Here is a 20,861-nt window from a genome sequence, read left to right as displayed (position 1 = left end):
AGGCTGGTCTCAAACTCCTAGTCTCAAGCAATCCTCCTACCTCAGCCTCCCAAATTGCTGGGATTACAGACATGAGCCACCACACCTGGCCTATATGTACAGTTATTATTTCAATTTTTTAAAAGTCTTCTATATTAAAAAACATTTTAAAAGATTTTCCCAGAGAAGCAATGCTATTCACTTATTAGATAGCGGGAGCCCGGAAAAGCCAGCCTGCTCCTCCCATTCACCGCCATCTGCAGGGCCACCACAGCCCGACTTTGCGGTGCAACGCCACCTGGTGGTTCCTCCTCTGCATGGGAAGCCAGCCTCCCTAGGTGCTTTTCCTATAGGTGGGGATAAGATTCCTCGGTTCTTTGTCATCAAAGAACCCTGTAATACCTATCCACTCCTCTCAGAGAAGAACTCCCGGCATTATTCAATGAATTTATTATTATTATTATTTTTAGAGATAGGATGTCACTCTGTTGCCCAGGTTGGAGTGCAGTCATAGCTCACTGCAGCTTCAAACTCCCAGGCTCAAAAGATCCTTCCATCTTAGCCTCCTGAGTTGCTTAGACTACAAGTATGTGCTACCATGCCCAGCTAATTTATGTATTTATTTGTAGAGATGAGGTCTTGGTATTTTGCCCAGGCTGGTCTTGAACTCCTGGCCTTAAACAATCCTCCTGCCTCAGCTCCCAAAGTGCTGGGATCACAGGTGTGAGCCACCAAGTCCAGTCTACCACGCCCAGCTAATTTATTTATTTTTTATTTGTAGAGATGGGGTTTTGATATTGTGCCCAGACTGGTCTTGAACTCCTGGCCTTAAGCAATCCTACTGCCTCGCTCCCAAAGTGCTGAAATCACGGGTGTCAGCCATGATGCTGGGTTCAAGTCGAGGCATTATTGAACAGGATCTGGCTCCCTCTCTGGTGAGACCTCCCACTATCTTCTTCTCACTTGCTCTGTTTCTGCCTCCCTGACTTCCTTGCTGTTTCTCCAGCATGTCTGTGCTCTGTCCCCACTTTTCCCAGGATGCTCTTTCCCCTACCTGCATGGCTAATTCCCTCACATCCTTCAGTTGCATCACATGTCACCTTCTCAGTCAAGCCCTCCCTGACCTCCCTATCCCCAGGCTCCTGGTCCTCCTTACCCAAATTTTTCTTTCTTCCATAGTCCTTATTTTCCTACAAATTATATAATTTGCTTTTTACTATGGGTATTATTTATTGTCTGTGTTTCCCACCAGGACCTAAGCTTCACAAGGGCAGGGGAACTGGGTCTTGAATAGGCCATGATATATAGTAGCCTCAATATGTATTTTGATGAATAAATAATATATTAATTAATAAACGCCTGAGTAAAATAACGATTTCAAATCTCCAATACTATTACAATGCCTCTTCTGGCAGAAGTACAAAGCTCCTCGTTCTCATCTCAGGACCACTGCATTTTCTGCTTCCTCTGCTTGAAACACTTTTCCCTCAGAACTTTGTGACACTGCGTCCCTCTCCACATTCACATCTGAGTTTAAGCATCACTGCCTTCAAGAGAAGAACTCGGTGACTGCCCACACCATGCAGCCTTTGCTCTTCACCCTCTATTCTCCATGGCATTTGCCTTCTCATCTTTCTTATCACACTAATAAATATCTAAAGGGACTTTTTTTTTTACGTTTTGTAAGTATTTGTTGTTTTTGTTATCGTTGAGACAGAGTCTCACTCACTCTGTTGCCCAGGCTGGAGTGCAGTGGCGTAATCTCTGCTCACTGCAAACTCTGTGCCTCCCAGGTTCAAGTTATTCTCCTGCCTCAGCCTCCCAAACAGCTGGGATTACAGCCACCACTCTCAGCTAATTTTTGTAGTTTTGTAGAGATGGGGTTTCCCCATGTTGGCCAGGCTGGTCTCAAATTCCTGACCTCAAGTAATCCGCCCGACTCGGCCTCCCAAAGTGCTGGAATTACAGGCCTGAGCCACCATGCCCAGCCTTGCAAACATGTTTTGATATCTTTCCCTTTCCACTAGAATATGAAGGTGGGGGCATGGACAGTCTTATTAATCACCATATTCCCAGTTCCCAGCAAGTGCCTGGTATACTATAGATGCATGATAATTATTTGTTGATTTTGTTGACTAACTGAATACTGAATGATTAACAGCCACCTGGTACAAGTTATCAGGACTTTAGTTACATATCTCCCCTGAGCATACCCTCATGGTAAAATGGTGATGAGCTAATTGATCTCTGGGGAAGACTTTGAGAATAACTACTTAAATTCCTCATACTCATTTCCATCACCCAGGATCAGGTGAGTGTATGGCACCACTGATGTTTTCATGTAATTTACTATACATGACTATATGTATGTATGTATATACATAAAATGAATATGTTACTGTGTAACTTACTATCTATGACTCTTAGGGTAATAGAAGAACCACGACTTTTTATCTGGAGGGTTGATAACCTTTGTAAATCCAGCTACAAAGAAATATTTATCCAGAAAGCCATCCAAGTTAGTTCCTTTGATAGCAGCCCATGGTTTGCCAATTTGGACTTGTAACATCAGGGCCCATGAATCACATCTGGGCCACTTGTGAAAATCTTCCTGTGATGTCAGTTTCAGAAACTCTGAACTATCATGAATATCATAAATATAAATCTTAGATCCACCTCCTTCTCAATACAGAATGAAATGTTGAATTATGATGGTGATAAAGAAGCTTTTGGTTGACATGAAGGACTGGATTGTTAAACTGGATAAATTTTCATCCCCTATTAGTGTGCTATTTTATGTGTCAGTAATAGAAAGTTATTTGAGATTTTTGGAGCTCGGTTTCCTCATCTGTAATACAAAGCATTGGAATTAACGATGTGTAAAATTCCTTTTCTATAAGAGAATCAGAACCAATGCAATTAATCTCTTTTTATTTTAAGTTCCTTCATTTTTCATAGGCTCAATTTAACAATCTAGAGACTTTGTGTCTGTTCACTTGAAAATTCTCCTATAGAGTCATGAAATTTTTGAGAGTGTGAATTATTTGACATCACTTCTCACAGTGTGTAACCAAGAAGCACTCAAAGGACCTTAGTCCCTCACCCCACCACTTTCCAGGTATAAGAATATTATGTGCCTTCTACTTCAACCCTTTCACTTAACAAATGAAGCAATGGAGACTAACAGAAGTTAAGAGACTTGCCAAGGGTCACCCAGCTAGTAAGAGGCAGAGCTTAAAGGAGAGGTCATATATTCTGACTGTATGTGGGTTCTAGCAACTCCAGCAGGCTACCTTTATTCTGCCTTTTGCAGTTACTAAAGCTGAGTAAACAAGATAAGTATCTTTATTTCCTCTGAGCTCAAACATTTCTAAATGAAACAAAAATGCTTTCCGTGATGCTAACATTTATAAGGCAGGCATGTAACAACATCCTATTTAGGACCAAGACTGACTTCGACTGGCAGATATAAAATATTTGCAAAATGTCTTTATGTTTTTAAAATGACTAGGATAATTTGGCAAAATGATCTGATGTGTTTGCTAAAAGAAAAAAAAGTACAACCTACATTAACAAGTTTGGGATAACTAAGAAACCATATTCATTTAAGGAAAAGTTAGTTTGCTATAGAATTTCAAAAATTACTATAGCATATCTATACTTATTTATAAATTGAAGCAGCTATATTCTGTAAGAAAAAAAAGGAAGGTAAACATTTTTCTCTGAATTGGTTTTCACTGATATTTCCAAATTACATGTTGTAAAAGATGCTTTGGATCTGGGTGCCATGGCTCATGCCTGTAATCTCAGCACTTTAGGAGGCTGAGACTTGAGGCTAGGAGTTCAAGACCAGCCTGGCCAACATGGTGAAACCCTGTCTCTACTAAAACTATAAAAATTAATCAAGCGTGGTGGCAGGTGACTCTAATCCCAGCTACTGGGGAGGCTGAGGCAGGAGAATTGCTTGAACCCAGGAGGCCGAGGTTCCAGTGAACTGAGATCACACCATTGCACTCCAGCCTGGGTGACAGAGTGAGACTCCATTAAAAAAAATGCTTTGGAGCACAATAAAAAATAAAGTATAATTATTCTATCTTAAAATATAGTAGGATGATAATTACACTGGTGATCCTCAACTTTTGCTTCACTCTGGAATCACCCATGGGGCTTTAAAAGATACCAATACCTGGATCCCCTCTCAAAGACTGATTTAATTGGTTTGACATGTGACCTGAGCATGATACTTTTTCTATTAATTTGATCCTGTCAATTTACCTGGTATTTAGACCAACTAAAATTTTATTTTTTTATGAGGAATTGTATTATATATCATAAGGAACTGTAAATAAAACACATAAATTTATAATAGGTATTTTGAATTTCCTATAATATTTTGAGAGGAGAAAACTTGGGGAAGTAATAATAGAAATTAATAAATGACCGTGAGAATTAGCAGCAGAGTAATCAAGCAGTACACATTCATTGAGCAACTACTCCAGAAAGGGAACTATATTTCACCTCTATGGGTGACCGGAACACCTTCAATCCTAACGGGCCTATAATCAAGGCTGGAAGAGGTAAAACATACATGCATGTATACAGATAATGGGCAGTACTAAAGAGCAATAAAGAAATACTTGAGTGATTCGTGACTTCAAATATTTATGCCTTGCCAGTTCTACTGATTGAACACAGCCATGATTCTCTTTACTACTTTTATTTTCCATCTCCTTTTAACTCCTATTCTATTTTATGTCTATTTTATGTCCATCTTCTAGCACCTTGCTACTCAAAGGTGTTCCATGGACCAGCAGCCTCAGCATCACCTGGGAGCTTGTTAGAACGGCAGCATCTCAACCCCACCTTATACCCACAGAATCTCAATCTGCATTTAACTAGGTCCCTACATGATTCATATAAATATTAAGTTTGAGTAGTACTGCTCTGGTAGACACTGATCTCTAACATCTATCAAATACACCATATTAATATTACTCATACTACATTATGTACTACAATACAGCTCAATCTCTAACGGAGGGTTTTTTCTCAATGCCTTATGCAGGTTTTTGTAGTAGTAGTGGAGGATTTCCTCGAATAGGAAGAACTGAGTTCCTCAGAATGTTTTATTTGTGAACAGGAATTATTTCCTATCTGTGAGTAACTGCTAAAATGTGTGATATTGATAATGAGATCACAGGAGAACAATGGAAGATGCAATTTCTTCAGGCTAAAGGATTCAGAGAAGGTGTCATGGGGAAGATGGAACAGAAATGAGCATTAAGAGGTGGTTAGATTTAGGAAATTAAATAAATAAATAAATAAACATTTCAAATAGGAAAACAATAGCAAAGGCAAAAGCCCTGACTAGAGTAGGAGGGGTTAGGATGGTGTGGCTCCAAGATGGTGTCAGTCATTCTCACCCCCTGGTATTCATGCTCCTGTGTCATTACCACTTTAATTAAGACTGATCTGTGTCAAAAATATAATATTGCTGAAATAATAGAGTGTGATTTCTGGGGCTATATCTTAAAAGACACTGTAAAGTAAATTTTAAAAATTTACAAATTAAGACATTGTGGCTTGTGTTTTGTTTTCTTGCCTCACTTGCTCTGTGAGGAGTAGCCTCCATGGCATGAGGTGAGGTCCAAAGCAATACCAGCACCAATTTCCAGCTCAACAGTGAGCCATCCACTGTATGAGGATCCTGTAGACCCAGTTGAGCCTTCAGATGAATAATCCAGATCAGCATTGTAAGTGCAACTTCACGAAACACTCTAAAGCAAGAACTACCAAAATAAGCCACTCCCCAAACTCTGTCTCAAGGAAATTACAAGATTTAAAAGGGAAAATCTATTATTGTGTTAAGAACACAATTTTGAGATAATCTGTTATTAGTCATCAGTAACTCATATTAGTAGCAAATAATCAATAAAGTTTATTTGGAAGATGGTGAGTCAATCAGTGTGGACTTAGTGGAGAGTTTATAGACTGGGGGTTGTAAGTTAAGATACCTCCAGGGTTCTGGCAGAAGAATTACATGAGTGAAGTGACTCCTTCCTGAGTCAGAGAGAAAATAGGGAGTGACAGAGGCTGTGTCAACATGGTAAGCCCATTGCTATCTCCATTCTGGGCAGGTCCATGCAGAGCTGAGACTGTGGGAAATGTCAGGTGGAAGATATAGTAGTGGTCATGGTTTGGTGTCACAATGTGGAATAATTAGAACAGATCCTTATTCTGTCAAGAAGGGTATCTCCTAGGTTTTCTTGTAGAATTCTAATAGCTTGAGGTCTTACATTTAAATCTTTAATCAATCTTGGGTTAATTTTTGTATTTGGTGAAAGGCAGAGGTCCAGTTTCATGCTCTGTATGTAGCTAGCCAGCTATCCCAGCACTGTTTGTTGAATAGGCTGTCCTTTCCCCATTGCTAAATTTGTCAACTTTGTCAAAGATCAGATAATTAATTGCAGGTGTGTAGCTTTATTTCTGGGTTCTCTATTCTGTTCCATTAGTCTATGTGTCTGTTTTGTACCAATACTATGATGTTTAGGTTACTGTGGCCTTATAGTATAGTTCGAAGTTGGATAACGTAAAGCCTCTGGCTTTGTTCTTTGGCTCAGGATTGCTTTGTCTACTTCGGCTCTTTTTTTGTTTTTCAGTTCCATATGAACTTTAGAATAGTTTTTTCTAATTCTGTGAAAAATAATGTTGATTTTCCTTGGCAAAGAATTTATGGCTAAGTCCCCAAAAGTGACAGCAACAGTAAAAACTGACAAGTGGGATCTAATTAAACTAAAAAGCCTCTTGACAGTAAAAGAAACTATCAACAGAGTAAACAGATAACCTACAGAATGGGAGAAAATATTCACAAATTATGCATCCAACAAAGGTCTAATATCCAGAATCTATAAGAACTTAAACAATTCAACAACAACAACAAAAACAACAACAACAACAAATCCCTTAAAAATGGGCATAGGATATGAACAGACTCTTCTCAAAAGAAGACATACAAGTGGCCAAGAAACATGAAAAAATACTCATCATCACTAAACGTCAGAGAAATGCTGATCAAAACCACAATGAAATAGCATCTCACACAAGTCAGAATGACCATTAACAAAAACTTAAGAAAACAACAAATGCTGGCATGGTTGCAGAGAAAAGGGAATACTTATACACAGCTTGTGGGAATGTAAATTAGTTCAGCCACTGTGGAAAGCAGGTTGGAGATTTCTCAAAGAACTTACAACAGAAATACCATTTGACCAGCAATCCCATTATGGGGTACATACCTAAAGGAAAATAAATCATTCTACCAAAAAGATACATGCACTTGTATGTTCATCACACCACTGTTCACAATAGCAAAAACATGGAATCAAACTAGATGCCCATCAATGGTAGACTGGATAAACGAAATGTGGTACATATACACCCTGGAATACTACATAGCCATAAAAAAGAATAAAACCATGTGTTTTGCAGCACCATGGATGCAGCTGGAGGCCATCATCCTAAGCAAATTAATGTAGGAACAGGAAACCAAATACCACATGTTCTCACTTATAAGTGGGAGCTAAACAGTGAGTACTCATGGATATAAAGATCTGAATAATAGACACTAGGGACTACTGGTTGGGGAGAAGAGAAGGGGGCATAGGCTGACAAACTACCTATTGGGTACTATTTACTACCTGGGTGATGAGACCATCTGCACCCCAAACCTCAGCATCACCCAATATACTCCTATAACAAACCTGTAAATGTACTCCCTGAATCTAAAATAAAGTCAAAATTACTTTTATAAAATCTTATTCTGGAGGCAATCATCAATTCATAACTATATTAAGGATATTTTCTCTGGAAATGTTACCTAGAATACACTGAAAGGAGAAAGTACTGAGAGGAAAAGAATGGTTTAGAGATATTTTAATCATGCAAACTTGAAGCCACTGGAACATGAGCTAGAGTTATAGAAATATGAATGAAGATGTTATCCTTAAAAGAAGTAAATATGTAATAATAAGGTTATGAATAATTGAAAGTAGAATACCTCAATTAAGATGTTCTCCTATACTTTTTCTTTAAATCTCACTAAATTTTTAGTGCCCTGTTAGAATGTAAGCTCCATCAGGACATCAGCTCCACACTTTTGTACATGACTTATTGCATATAAAACCTAGACTGCAGATTTTCGTGTGGAAAATCACGGATAATATTGTAAGTTTCCAGGCCATAGTCTCTGTCACAACTACTAAACTCTGCCATTGTGGCACAAAAGCTGCTATGGACAATACATAAATAAATGTGAGGTGCTCCAATGAAACTTACAAAAAGAAGAAAGGGCCAGATTTGGCTCAGGGACTGTAGTTTGCCAATTCGTGGGCTGGACTAGTGGAGGTCAGCAGTTCTCAAAATTTGGTTCCCAGATCAGCTGAACCAACATGAGCATCGCCTGTTAAAAAGCTGAATGGGGCTCAGTGATCTGTATTTTAATAGGTCCTCCAGGTGGTGAATGCTGGTTTGAGAAACATTTGTGTAGGCACTCAATAACACTTATGTGATAGATGAATGAATTAATGATTTATATCTCCATACATGCTAACTTTTGTCTCTATTACAATCATATATAAGATGGTAGTTCGGATCACAAAATTCTATGTGTGGTTATTAAGTCTAGCTCTGGGTATTAATATTTCATGGTATCCCACAAAGCAGGCCAAGGCTTGCAGGCACTTTACCATCTAACAGACTTTGAAAACCACTAATCTAATACAGCTGCCTTGTTTTAAAAGACAACAAAATTGAGGTCTTATACAGTTAATTAACTTGGCCAAGCTACATGTAAATGCTGAGTTAAGAAAAAACACACATCTTTATGTAAATAAATATGCCTCACATATAATCTCACATGTTTGGGCTTGCCAGAGAAACCAAACATTCAGGGGGAAAATTAAGAGAAAGAAATAAAAGAAACGGGCAGACCGCTAAGCTCAGCAAATCTTGCAGCAAAGGCACTTTGGGGCAGTGGTGGAGCAGGGATTCCACGCCCCAAGGGAACAGATGCCCCTGCGAAACCGTCGCCAGTGCCGCATCCTTGCAGCCTGATGCCCCCTCACATCCGGGACTCCGGATCTCTCTCACCTCCTTTGGGTTGCTCTCTCAGAGAGCTCCTGGGATCATGTCAGATGGGAGGCAAGACCAGATTGCAGCTCTAGACAGAGCAGCATGCAGAGGCTGGCATTGTGAATTTTAGCTCCAGAATTGCAAGAACAAACCAGCAATCCCAAAGGGACCCACAGACCCTCTGAAGGAAGCAGACTGCTCCTGCAGGACCCGAGAGACCCCCAAATATTGAGTGCCCCAACTGTGGAACTGAGAAAGGGAGACCCTCCTCTCCCAAACACACACCCCCACTGGAGAAGCTGAAGGCCTGTTTGCAGAAATTTCTGACTTTACCTGGAGCTGAGTCAAGTTAGTGAGTCGAGTGAAGGTGCGGGGGAGGGTAGAGGAAGCAGCAGAAAGGCCCTGGGGGCTTCCTGGGTCCCCAAGCAGCCCATTCCTGCCTGGCACCACAAGGATCCATTGGAAGGATGGCCAGAAGAGCAGGGGGTAAAACTCCACAGGGAGAAGGAATTCTCTAGTCGAACTTTGTAACAATTTGAATGGACTGAGAAGCCTCCTGGCAACAACTCAGGGGAGGGCACAAATCTGGCATGCAGATGTCACAGGTGGGGGAAGAACTAAAGCCCTTTCTTTCACAGCTGGGAGGTGTATGGCCTTGGGCAAGTTTTCAGGCCCGTCTCACCCTCCGCCTGGAAACAAACTCGAGGCTGTGGCAGGGGAGACACTGGCGGCTCTTTGGTTTGCATGGGAGCTGGGTAAGGCCTGTGACTGCTGGCTTTCCCCCACTTCCCTGACAACCTGCGTGACTTAGCAGAGGCAGCCATATTCCTCCTAGGTACACAACTCCAGTGACCTGGGAATCTCACCTCCACCCCCCACAGCAGCCGCAGCAAGACTTGTCCAAGCAGAGTCTGAGCTCAGACATGCCTAACCCCACCCCCACCTGATAGTTTCTCCCTACCCACCCTGGTAGTGGAAGACAGAGGGCATGTAATCTTGGGAGTTCTAGGGCCCCATCCACCACTGGTCACTCTCCATACTACTATAGCTGATGCTTTCTGGAAAGCGCCCCCTCCTGGCAGGAGGCTAACCAGCACAAAAACAGAGTATTAAACCACCAAAGCTAAGGACCCTCATGCATTCCATTGCACCCTCCACCACCTCCACCAGAACAGGTGCTGGTATCCATGGCTGAGAGACCCATAGACAGTTCACATCACAGGACTCTGTGCAGACAACACCCAGTACCAGCCTGGAGCCAGGTAGACTCCCTGGGTGGCTAGACCCAGAAGAGAGACAACAATTACTGCAGTTCAGCTATCGGGAAGCCACATCCATAGGAAAACAGGGAGAGTACTACATCAAGGAAACACCCCCTGGGACGAAAAAATATGAACAACAGCCTTCAGCCCTAGACCTTCCCTCTGACAGAGCCTACCCAGAGAAGGAACCAGAAAACCAACCCTGGTAATATGACAAAACAAGGCTCTTCAACACCCCCCAGCAAATCACACTAGTTCACCAGCAATGGATCCAAACCAAGAAGAAATCCTTGACTTACCTGAAAAATAATTCTGGAGGTTAATTAGTAAGCTAATCAGGGAGGGACCAGAGAAAGGCAGAGCCCAATGCAAAGAAATCCAAAAAATAATACAAGAAGTAAAGGGAGAAATATTCAATGAAATAGATAGCTTAAAGAAAAAACAATAAAAAATTCAGGAAGCTCTGGATGCACTTTTAGAAATGCAAAATGCTCTGGAAAGTCTCAGCAATAGAATTGAACAAGTAGAAGAAAGAAATCCAGAGCTCGAAGACAAGGTCTTCGAATTAACCCAATCCACAACAAAGACAAAGTAAAAGGAGTAAGAAAATATGAACAAAGCCTGCAAGAAGTCTGGGATTCTGTTAAATGACCAAACCTAAGAATAATCAGTGTTCCTGAGGAAGAAGACAATTCTAAAAGCTTGGAAAACATATTTGGGGGAATAATCGAAGAAAACTTCTCTGGCCTTGCTAGAGACCTAGACAGCCAAATACAAGAAGCACAAAGAACACCTGGGAAATTCATCACAAAAAGATCTTCACCTAGGCACATTGTCATCAGGTTATCCAAAGTTAAGATGAAGGAAAGAATTTTAAGAGCTGTGAGACAGCAGCACCAGGTAACCTATGAAGGAAAACCTATCAGATTAACAGCAGATTTCTCAGAAGAAACCCTACAAGCTAGAAGGGATTGGGGCCATATCTTCAGCCTCTTTAAACAAAACAATCATTAGTCAAGAATTTTGTATCCAGGGAAACTAACCATCATATATGACGGAAAGATACAGTAGTTTTCAGACAAACAAATGCTGAGAGAATTCGCCATTATCAAGCCACCACTACAAGAACTGCTAAAAGGGGTTCTAGATCTTGAAACAAATCCTGGAACCACATCAAAACAGAACTCTTTAAAGCATAAATCACACAGGACCTATAAAACAAAAATACAAGTTAAAAGCAAAAACAAAAAAACAAAACCAAAGTACACGGGCAACAAAGAGCATGATGAATGCAATGGTACCTCACATTTCAATACTAACGTTGAATGTAACTGTCCTAAATGCTCCACTTAAAAGATACAGAACTGCAGAATGGATAAGAACTCATCAACAAACCATCTGCTGCCTTCAGGAGACTCACCTAACACGTAAGGACTCACATAAACTTAAAGTAAAGGGGTGGAAACAGGCATTTCATGCAAATAGACACCAAAAGCAAGCAGGGGTAGCTATTCTTATATCAGACAAAAGAAACTTTAAAGCAACAGTGGTTAAAAGAGACAAAGAGGGACTTTATGTAATGGCAAAAGGCCTTGTCTAACAGGAAAATATCACTATCCTAAACATATATGCACCTGACACTAGAGCTCCCAAATTTATAAAACGATTACTAACAGACCTAAGAAATGAGATAGACAGCAACACAATAGTGGGGGACTTCTGTACTCCACTGACAGCACTAGACAGATCATCAAGACAGAAAGTCAACAAAGAAGTAATGGATTTCAACTATACCTTGGAACAAATGGACTTAACAGATATATACAGAACATTTCATCCAACAAGCACAGAATACACATTGTATTCAACAGTGCATGGAACTTTCTCCAAGATAGACCATTAGATAGGCCATAAAAGGGGCCTCAATAAATTTAAGAAAATTGAAATTATAACAAGCACTGTCTCAGACCACAGTGGAATAAAATTGGAACTCAATTCTAAAAGGAACCTTCAAAACCATGCAAATACATGGAAATTAAATAACCTGCTCCTAAATGAGCATTGGGTCAAAAACGAAATCAATATGGAAATTAAAAAATTCTTCAAACTGAATGACAATAATGACACCACCTATCAAAACCTCTGGGATACAGCAAAGGGAGCGCTAAGAGGAAAGTTCATAGCCCTAAATGCCTTCATCAAAAAGTTTGAAAGAGCACAAACAGACAATCTAAGGTCACATCTCAAGGAACTAGAGAAACTAGAGCAAACCAAACCCAAACCCATCAGACGAAAGGAAATAACCAAGATCAGAGCAGAACTAAATGAAATTGAAACAAAAAAGACAATACAAAAGATAAATAAAACAAAAGCTGGTTCTTTGAAAAGATAAATAAAATTGATAGATCATTAGCAAGATTAACCAAGAAAAGAAGAGAGAAAATCCAAATAACCTTACTAACAAATGAAACAAGAGATATTACAACCTACACCACTGAAATAAAAAAAGATTATTCAAGGCTACAATGGACACCTTTATGCACATAAACTAGAAAACCTAGAAGAGATGGATAAATTCTTAGAAAAATACAACCCTCCTAGCTTAAATCAGTAAGAATTAGATACCCTGAACAGACCAATAACAAGCAGCAAGATTGAAATGGTAACTAAAAAATTACCAAAAAAAAAAAAAAGTCCAGGACTAGACAGATTCACAGTAGAATTCTACCAGACATTCAAAAAAGAATTGGTACCAATCCTTTTGACACAATTCCACAAGATAGAGAAAGAAGGAATCCTTCCTAATTCATTCTATGAAGCCAGCATCACCCTAATACCAAAACAAGGAAAGGGCATAACCAAAAAAGAAAACTACAGACCAATATCCTTGATGAACATAGATGCTAAAATCCTTAACAAAATACTAACTAACTGAATCCAACAGCATCTGAAAAGGATAATCCACCTGGATCAAATGGGTTTCATAACAGGAATGCAGGGAAGGTTTAACATATGCAAGTCAATAAATGCGATACACCACATAAACAGATTAAAAACAAAAAATCACATGATCATCTCAATAGATGCAGAAAAAGCATTCCACAAAATCCAGCATCTCTTTATGATTAAAACTCTCAGCAAAATTGGCATACAAAGGACATACCTTCATGTAATAAAAGCCATCTATGACAAACCCACAACCAATGTAATACTGAATGGGGAAAAGTTGAAAGCATTCCCTCTGAGAACTGGAACAAGACAAGGATGCCCACTCTCACCACTCCTCTTCAACATAGTACTGGAAGTCCTAGAGGGAGCAATCAGACAAGAGAAAGAAATAAGGGGCATCCAAATCGGTAAAGAGGAAGTCAAACTGTCACCGTTTGCTGATGATAAGATTGTTTACCTTGAAAACCCCAAGGACTCCTCCAGAAAGCTCCTAGAACTGATAAAAGAATTCAGCAAAGTTTCCAGATACAAGATTAATGTACACAAATCAGTAGCTCTTCTACACACAAACAGCGACCATGTGGAGAATCAAATCAAGAACTCAACCCCTATTGTAATAGCTGAAAAAAAAATACGTAGGAATATGCCTAACAAAGGAGTCAAAAGACCTCTACAAGGAAAACTACAAAACACTGCTGAAAGAAATCAAAGACTTTTGGGCTTGGTGGCTCATGCCTGTAATCCCAGCACTTTGAGAGGCCGAGGCGGGTGGATCACGAGATCAGGAGTTCAAGAGCAGCCTGACCAACATGGTGAAACCCCATCTCTACTAAAAATACAAAAATTAGCCAAGTGTGGAAGCACATGCCTGTAGTCCCAGCTACTCAGGAGGCTGAGGCAGGAGAATTGCTTGAACCCAGCAGGTGGAGGAGTTGCAATGAGCCTGAGATTGCTCCACTGCACTCCATCCTGGGTGACAGAGCAAGACTCTGTCTCAAAAAAAAAAAAAAACCAGAAAGAAATCAAAGACTACACAAACAAATGGAAAAACATCCCATGCTCATGGATGGGTAGAATTAATATTGTGAAAATGACCATACTGCCAAAAGCAATGTACAAATTCAATGCAACCCCCAACAGAATACCACTGTTATTCTTCACAGAATTAGAAAAAAAATTCTAAAATTCATATGGAACCAAAAACGAGCCCACACAGCCAAAGTAAGACTAAGAAAAAAGAACAAATCTGGAGACATCACACTACCTGATTTCAAACTGTACTATAAGGCCATAGTCACCAAAACAGTGTGGTACTAGTATAAAAATGGGCACATAGACTGGAACGGAATAGAGAACCCAAAAATAAACCCAAGTAGTTACAGACAACTGAACTTCAACAAAGCAAACAAAAACATAAAGTGGGAAAAGGACACCCTTTTCAACAAATGGTGCTGGGATAATTGGCTAGCCACTTGTAAAATGAAACTGGATCCTCATCCTTATACAAAAATCAACTCAAGATGGATTAAGGACTTAAACCTAAAACCTGAAACTATAAAAATTCTAGAAGATAACATTGGAAAAACTCTTCTAGACATTAGCTTAGGCAAGGATTTCATGACCAAGAACCCAAAAGCAAATGCAATAAAAACAAAGATAAATAGCTGGGACCTAATTATACTAAAGAGCTTTTGCACAGCAAAAGGAACAGTCAGCAGAGTAAACAGACAGTCTACTCTGCTGTAGAGTGGGGAGAAAATCTTCACAGTCTATACATCTGACAAAGGACTAATATCCAGAATCTACAATGAACTCAAACAGATCAATAAGAAAAAAAAACAAACATCCCATCTAAAAGTGGGCTAAGGATATGAATAGACAATCCTCAAAAGAAGATATACAAATGGCCAACAAATATATGAAAAAATGCTCAACATCACTAATGATCAGAGAAATGCAAATCAAAACCACAATGTGATACCACCTTACTCCTGCAAGAATGGCCATAATAAAAAAATCAAAAACCAGTAGCTGTTGGTGTAGATGCGGTGAACAGGGAACACTTCTACATTGCTGGTGAGAATGTAAACTAGTACAGCCACTATGGAAAACAGTGTGGAGATTCCTTAAAGAACTAAAAGTAGAACTACCATTTGATCCAGAAATTCCACTACTAGGTATCTACCCGGAGGAAAATAAGTCATTATTTGAAAAAGATACTTGCACATGCATGTTTATAGCAGCACAATTCACAACAGCAAAATCGTGCAACCAACCAAAATGCCCATCAATCAACAAGTGGCTAAAGAAACTGTGAGATATATATATGATGGAATACTATGCAGCCATAAAAAGGAATGAATTAACAGCATTTGCAGTGACTTAGATGAGATTGGAGACTATTATACTAAGTGAAGTAACTCAGCAATGGAAAACCAAACATTGTATGTTCTTACTGATAGGTGGGAGCTAAGTTATGAGGATGCAAAGGCGTAAGAATGATGCAATGGACTCTGGGGACTCGGGGGGAAGAGAGAGAGGGGGGCAAGGGATTAAAAGACTACAAATATGGTAGAGTGTGTATTGCTCGGGCGATATGTGCACCAAAATCTCAAAAATCACCACTACAGAAGTTATTCATGTAACCAAATACCACTGTACCCCAATAACTTATGAAAATAATAATAATAATTTTTAAAAAAGAAATAAAAGAAACGAGTGATAACATGACCTGTAGGAAAGAAATCAGTGATGATCAGTGATGTTGTCTTGTTTTTAACAACTGGGTCTCAGTTATATTTACTCAGTTTTCTCCATTTATTGATGGCTTGGTGAAGCTGAAGTTTCCAGATTCTGCTCGGCTTCACAGGGCAAGTAGCCAGCAGTATGTGTGAGAAGAGAGCGAGCTGGGAAAGTAGAGGAATGGAAATCTCTATCAGTTGCCAATCATCAAGTCCTGCCCTCAAGAATAGTTATAGAAGGTGAACTACGGGAGGAATGAATCCACAGGTAGCAAACAGCAAGATACTTCTACATACCTAATAGGATACAAGACACTATCTCTTGGTGTGAAGCTCAAAGAGATAAAGTGACTGGGCTCTATCTCACAGAGAAACCAATGAGTTCATGCGTAGTGTTTCTTTAGCCCAAAAGCCAGAAATTGTCATTATGCATTTCTGAAAATTGTCAGTTTGAATCAAAGAGAAGAGGGTTTCCAGCTGTATTAGTCCATTTTCACACTGCTATAAAGAACTACCTCAGACTGGGTAATCTATGAAGAAAAGAGTTTTAATTGACTCACATTTCTGCAGGCTTAACAGGAAGCATGATTGGAAGGCCTCAGGAAACTTACAATCATGGTGGAAGGCAAAGGGGAAGCAAACACATCTTTAGCATGGTGGAGCAGGAGAGAGAGAGGAGTGGGAAGTGCCACACTTTTAAACCATCAAATCTCATGAGAACTCATTCACTATCATGAGAACAGCATGGAGGAAACTGCTCTCATAATCCAATGACCTCCCACCAGGTTCCTCCCTAACACATGGGGTTGCAATTCAAAATGCGATTTGAGTGGAGACACAAAGCCAAACCCTATCACCAGCTAATATATGCAATGGCCTTTGGGTGGGTAAAATGAAGGGAAATGATAGGATCAAGTATGAAGTGTAATGTCTGCTGAGTCATAAGTGAATCATATTACTATTACTTTTGTCATTAGGATTTGAGGTCCTGTACTTCTTTACCATCAACAGGAGCCAAGTGGGTCCCACCACCCTACCCCTGCCCTCGCCTTTTCTCTGCCCTTCCAGGGTTCTGAAGATAAAGGGAAGCATTGCTCCCAGAAATATAACTGCATTTGGGACCTCTGCTCTTGAATTTGCCTGGCAGCTGGGCTTACTTGGAGTGAGAAGCACAGTTCTTCACAGTTCTGCTGTCACCCTGCTTGACTTTCCAATTTTCCCTCTCAACCCTGGAATAGGTTGAAGCAAGAGTTCAAAGCTATTGCTGATATAGAAAAAATGGCCCCTGTGCTCAGTCTATGAAGTGACACTCGGTGGATGCCTGGGAAAGACAGGTATGCTGACTCTTGGGAGGCCTAGGAGGGTTATGTTCATCATCCCCTTGGTGGATTTACCCTTGGAAGTTTGATTTTGCCATGGGCCTGAGAGAAGTCTCAATCCATCAATCAGTAGACATTCATTGAGTGCCTACCACATGCCAGGCACGGTATTACCTAAGTTCAGGAGGTGAATGTGTTCAATCAGGATGGCAGTTGCTTAACTTATAATGAGCAAAAGCTGTCACAGGAACTAGAATAATCAAAGTCCATCCGATCAGCATACTCTCTCCATGTGGCCAAACTACACAGGAAACCCAATTATAATTAGAGTGTCTCTATATGATCATATAATGAAAAGTATCTAAGAACCGAGGCCCGGTACTTGAAAACTATATGATCAGAATATTCTCTGCAGGTGAGCAGATTTACATGAGAAATTAAATCATGATTAGAAGGTGTTCGGTGAGAACAGATTCAGAAAAACAGCAGTTGGAGTCATTACATGCTCAATGACATAGGATAAAGAGGTCAGAAATTATCTCATAACTTAGCCAGTGGGATGAAAGAATCCCAAAAGCAGAGGCTCTCTCTAGGCTGGGCAGCAAGCAAGAAGTACTGGGCAACACCCATGTTTGCTTTTCAACTCTTCTCTTTCCAGGACTGTTTGGCTCCATAGTGAGCGCCAGGCACCATGCTAAGCACATTCCATGCATAATCTCATTTAATCCTTGTCTACGTCCCTACTTAGAGAAGCCTTCCCCAACTTCTCATGAGCCACAGGACTGCTATATTTTCTCTTGCCACCATCTAATGTTCTAGTTTATATTAATTTGTTGACTAGTCATTGACGGCTTCCTCCAAAGGATACAGGTCCCAGAAGGGCAGCAGCTTTATTTTCTACATAGATGTAGCCCAATGCCTAAAATGGTACCTGGCACATAGTAGGAGTTTAGTACCTAATACGTTTGATACATGAAAGAATAAATTAGTGAGTGGATAGTTGAGTAAATAGATGGATGTATTAATTTACAAATAACTTGAGAGGTAGATAATAGCATCCTGTTCAGCAGATTGAAAAATCAAGGCTATGATGCTTATGTTACATCCAAGGTCAGCCAACTAACAAATGGAGAGCAGGGATATGACTCAATTCTTATTGAGTCTACTTGCTCTATTTATTTGGGAAGGTTGACATATCCAGGAGGTTTTCATCTAAAACTAGATCCCTTAGAACTCTGAAGTCAGAGCAACTTTCCCTCTGTCAATCCTACTCACTACTTTTGTAACCTTGACCAGAGAAGTTGCTTAAACTTTTGGGGCCTGCATTCTCATAAACCTAAAGTAGGAATAAAAATACCTGCTTAGAGACTTGCTCAGTCCATCAAATAAGAGATTATACACAACCTTCCCACTTCAAGGATGGCTGCAAGGACAAAAAAGAAAAACGACATAATAAATACAAAGGTCCCTGCAGACTGTAATACTAGGATGAGTTATTACTACAAAGGCTCAGGGAAAAGAGGAGAGATGGAATCTTGGTTGGTCATGTCATCATGGTCTATTTTAGATTTTGAGTTTTTAGAAGGCAAGACCACAGTTGTTTAATTTAGTGTATACAGAACATTCCACTTATTCAGGGAGGCATTATACTAGGGAAAGGGGTGGGTTTATGGTGTTCAAAAATTCATACTCACAGTTATTAAAAAGAAAGGATTCTCTATGTGCTTTTATTCAGCCCGTGGCTTTAAATATCATCCATGTGCCTATGTCTTCCAAATGTATTTTTCCAGCCCAGTCTGGTCCCTCGACATTCAGATCCTTATGGTGGTGCCCTCATCCTATATCCAAATGCCAAGTTGGTCTCTACTCCAGCCAGATTAAAGATATCCCATACTTGGCATGACTAAAACGGAACTTTAACTTGTTTCTTTCTCATCTTTATCTCAGTAAATCACACCACCACAGTGCATCATTTTCCTAAATCAAATTCCTAAGAATCATCCTTGATTTTTCCCTTCCTTTTGTCCCTTGCCACCCCAGATTATCCTGCAAAAACTGTCTATGCTACCTACAAAAGTATCTGCCACATGTCATACTAATTGTCAATATGCTAGAGCACCATTCATCTTCCCTCACCTGTGGTGTTGCTGCAATTGCCTCCTTCCTGGCTGCCCTGATTATATCCATTCTCCCTGTCTCCAAAAGCATTCTGCACACAGCAGACACAGATTTTTCATAAATGTAAGTCTGGTCATGCGCTCCTCTACCTAAAACCATTCGATGGTTTTTCATTGCACTCACAACTAGAGTTCCTGACCATGACTTGCAGGCTAAGCTCGAGCTGATTCTCATAGCCTGATTGTGATCAGCAATGGTGAATGGAGGGGTTGTGCCTTTGGTTGGGATAGAACTGATTATCACAGAGGACAACACCTTTTGCTGGCCCCATGGACTGACTTCTGATGTCAACACTGTGAATCTCACAGGCCTTTCTCCACCATATCTTTTCATAATCGTCACCAACCATTAGAGAGTTCTCCTTTTGGAGAAAGTGTTTAGAGGAGGCAAGGTGTCCCCTGCTCCCAGATATACTTCCACCTGAGACCCTGGGGGTCTGTACCGTGCCTGCCTCTCCAATGTCCTTCCACACCACTCCTCCCCCAGGGCTCACTCGCCTGCTGCCTCCCATGTAGTCTTTGAGTGTATAAGCTTATTCCAATCTTAAAAATTTTACTAGATGTTTTCTTTGCCTGAATGCTTTCTTCTGATTCTTCATAGGGCTAAATCCTTCTTCTTTAGATTGTACTTCAAATATAACCTTCTCCTTCAGATCTTTGCTGATCACCTTGTCTACACGAAGCTCCCCAGTTGTTCTCTATCACAATCACGATGCTGTTTTTCCCCCACAGATCTTATGAAAATCTGTTATCTTTTTAATTTATGTTTGTCCAGATTTATTGTGTGACTCCACGCTCGAAAAGCTAAGGTCCAAGGAGCAGGGCCCAATCTATCTGTTTTTCTTTTTTTTTTTTTTTTTGAGATGGAATCTCACTCTTGTCACCCAGGCTAGACCGTAGTGGCAATATCTCGGCTCACTGCCACCTCCACCTTCCGGGTTCAAGCAATTCTCTTGCCTCAGCCTCCTGAGTAGCTGGGACTACAGGTGCTCACCACCATGCCCAGCTAATTTTTATATTTTTAGTAGATACGGGGTTTCGCCATGTTGGCCAGGCTGGTCTCGAACTCCTGACCTCTGGTGATCTGCCTGCCTTGGCCTCCGAAAGTGCTGGGATTACAGGCGTGAGCCATCACGCCTGGCCCAGTCTACCTTTTTGAACAATGTCCTCCTAGTATCCAGCAAAATGACTGGCACATGTTAAGTGAGCAATAAATACTTGTTATCCACGACAACACATCATATGATAAATGTCAGTGATTGGCATTAGCTGCTTATTAAAAAGCATTACTAACCATTGTTAAGA

The 20,861-nt window shown here is 40.3% G+C and overlaps 1 protein-coding gene across 6 annotated transcripts in view; it reads right to left on the bottom strand.

The window, feature by feature from the left end:
* The window catches only part of MACROD2 (mono-ADP ribosylhydrolase 2), a 2,112,402-nt gene that overhangs the window by 357,310 nt on the left and 1,734,231 nt on the right, over nt 1-20,861 (bottom strand). Inside the window, exon 1 of one of the 6 annotated variants that reach the window (XM_054468218.2) lies at nt 9,442-9,634. The exons of the other annotated variants lie outside the window; for them this stretch is intronic. The gene's annotated coding sequence lies outside the window, so the exon portion shown is untranslated. Of the gene's footprint in view, nt 1-9,441; nt 9,635-20,861 lie in introns of those variants that run through there. 6 annotated transcript variants of the gene reach the window in all.

The sequence above is a fragment of the Pongo pygmaeus genome, chromosome 21, assembly GCF_028885625.2.
Source record: "Pongo pygmaeus isolate AG05252 chromosome 21, NHGRI_mPonPyg2-v2.0_pri, whole genome shotgun sequence".
NCBI classification, from domain to species: domain Eukaryota; kingdom Metazoa; phylum Chordata; class Mammalia; order Primates; family Hominidae; genus Pongo; species Pongo pygmaeus.
The sequence above is the reverse complement of the archived record's forward strand: the minus strand, read 5'-3'. Positions and strand labels throughout refer to the sequence as shown.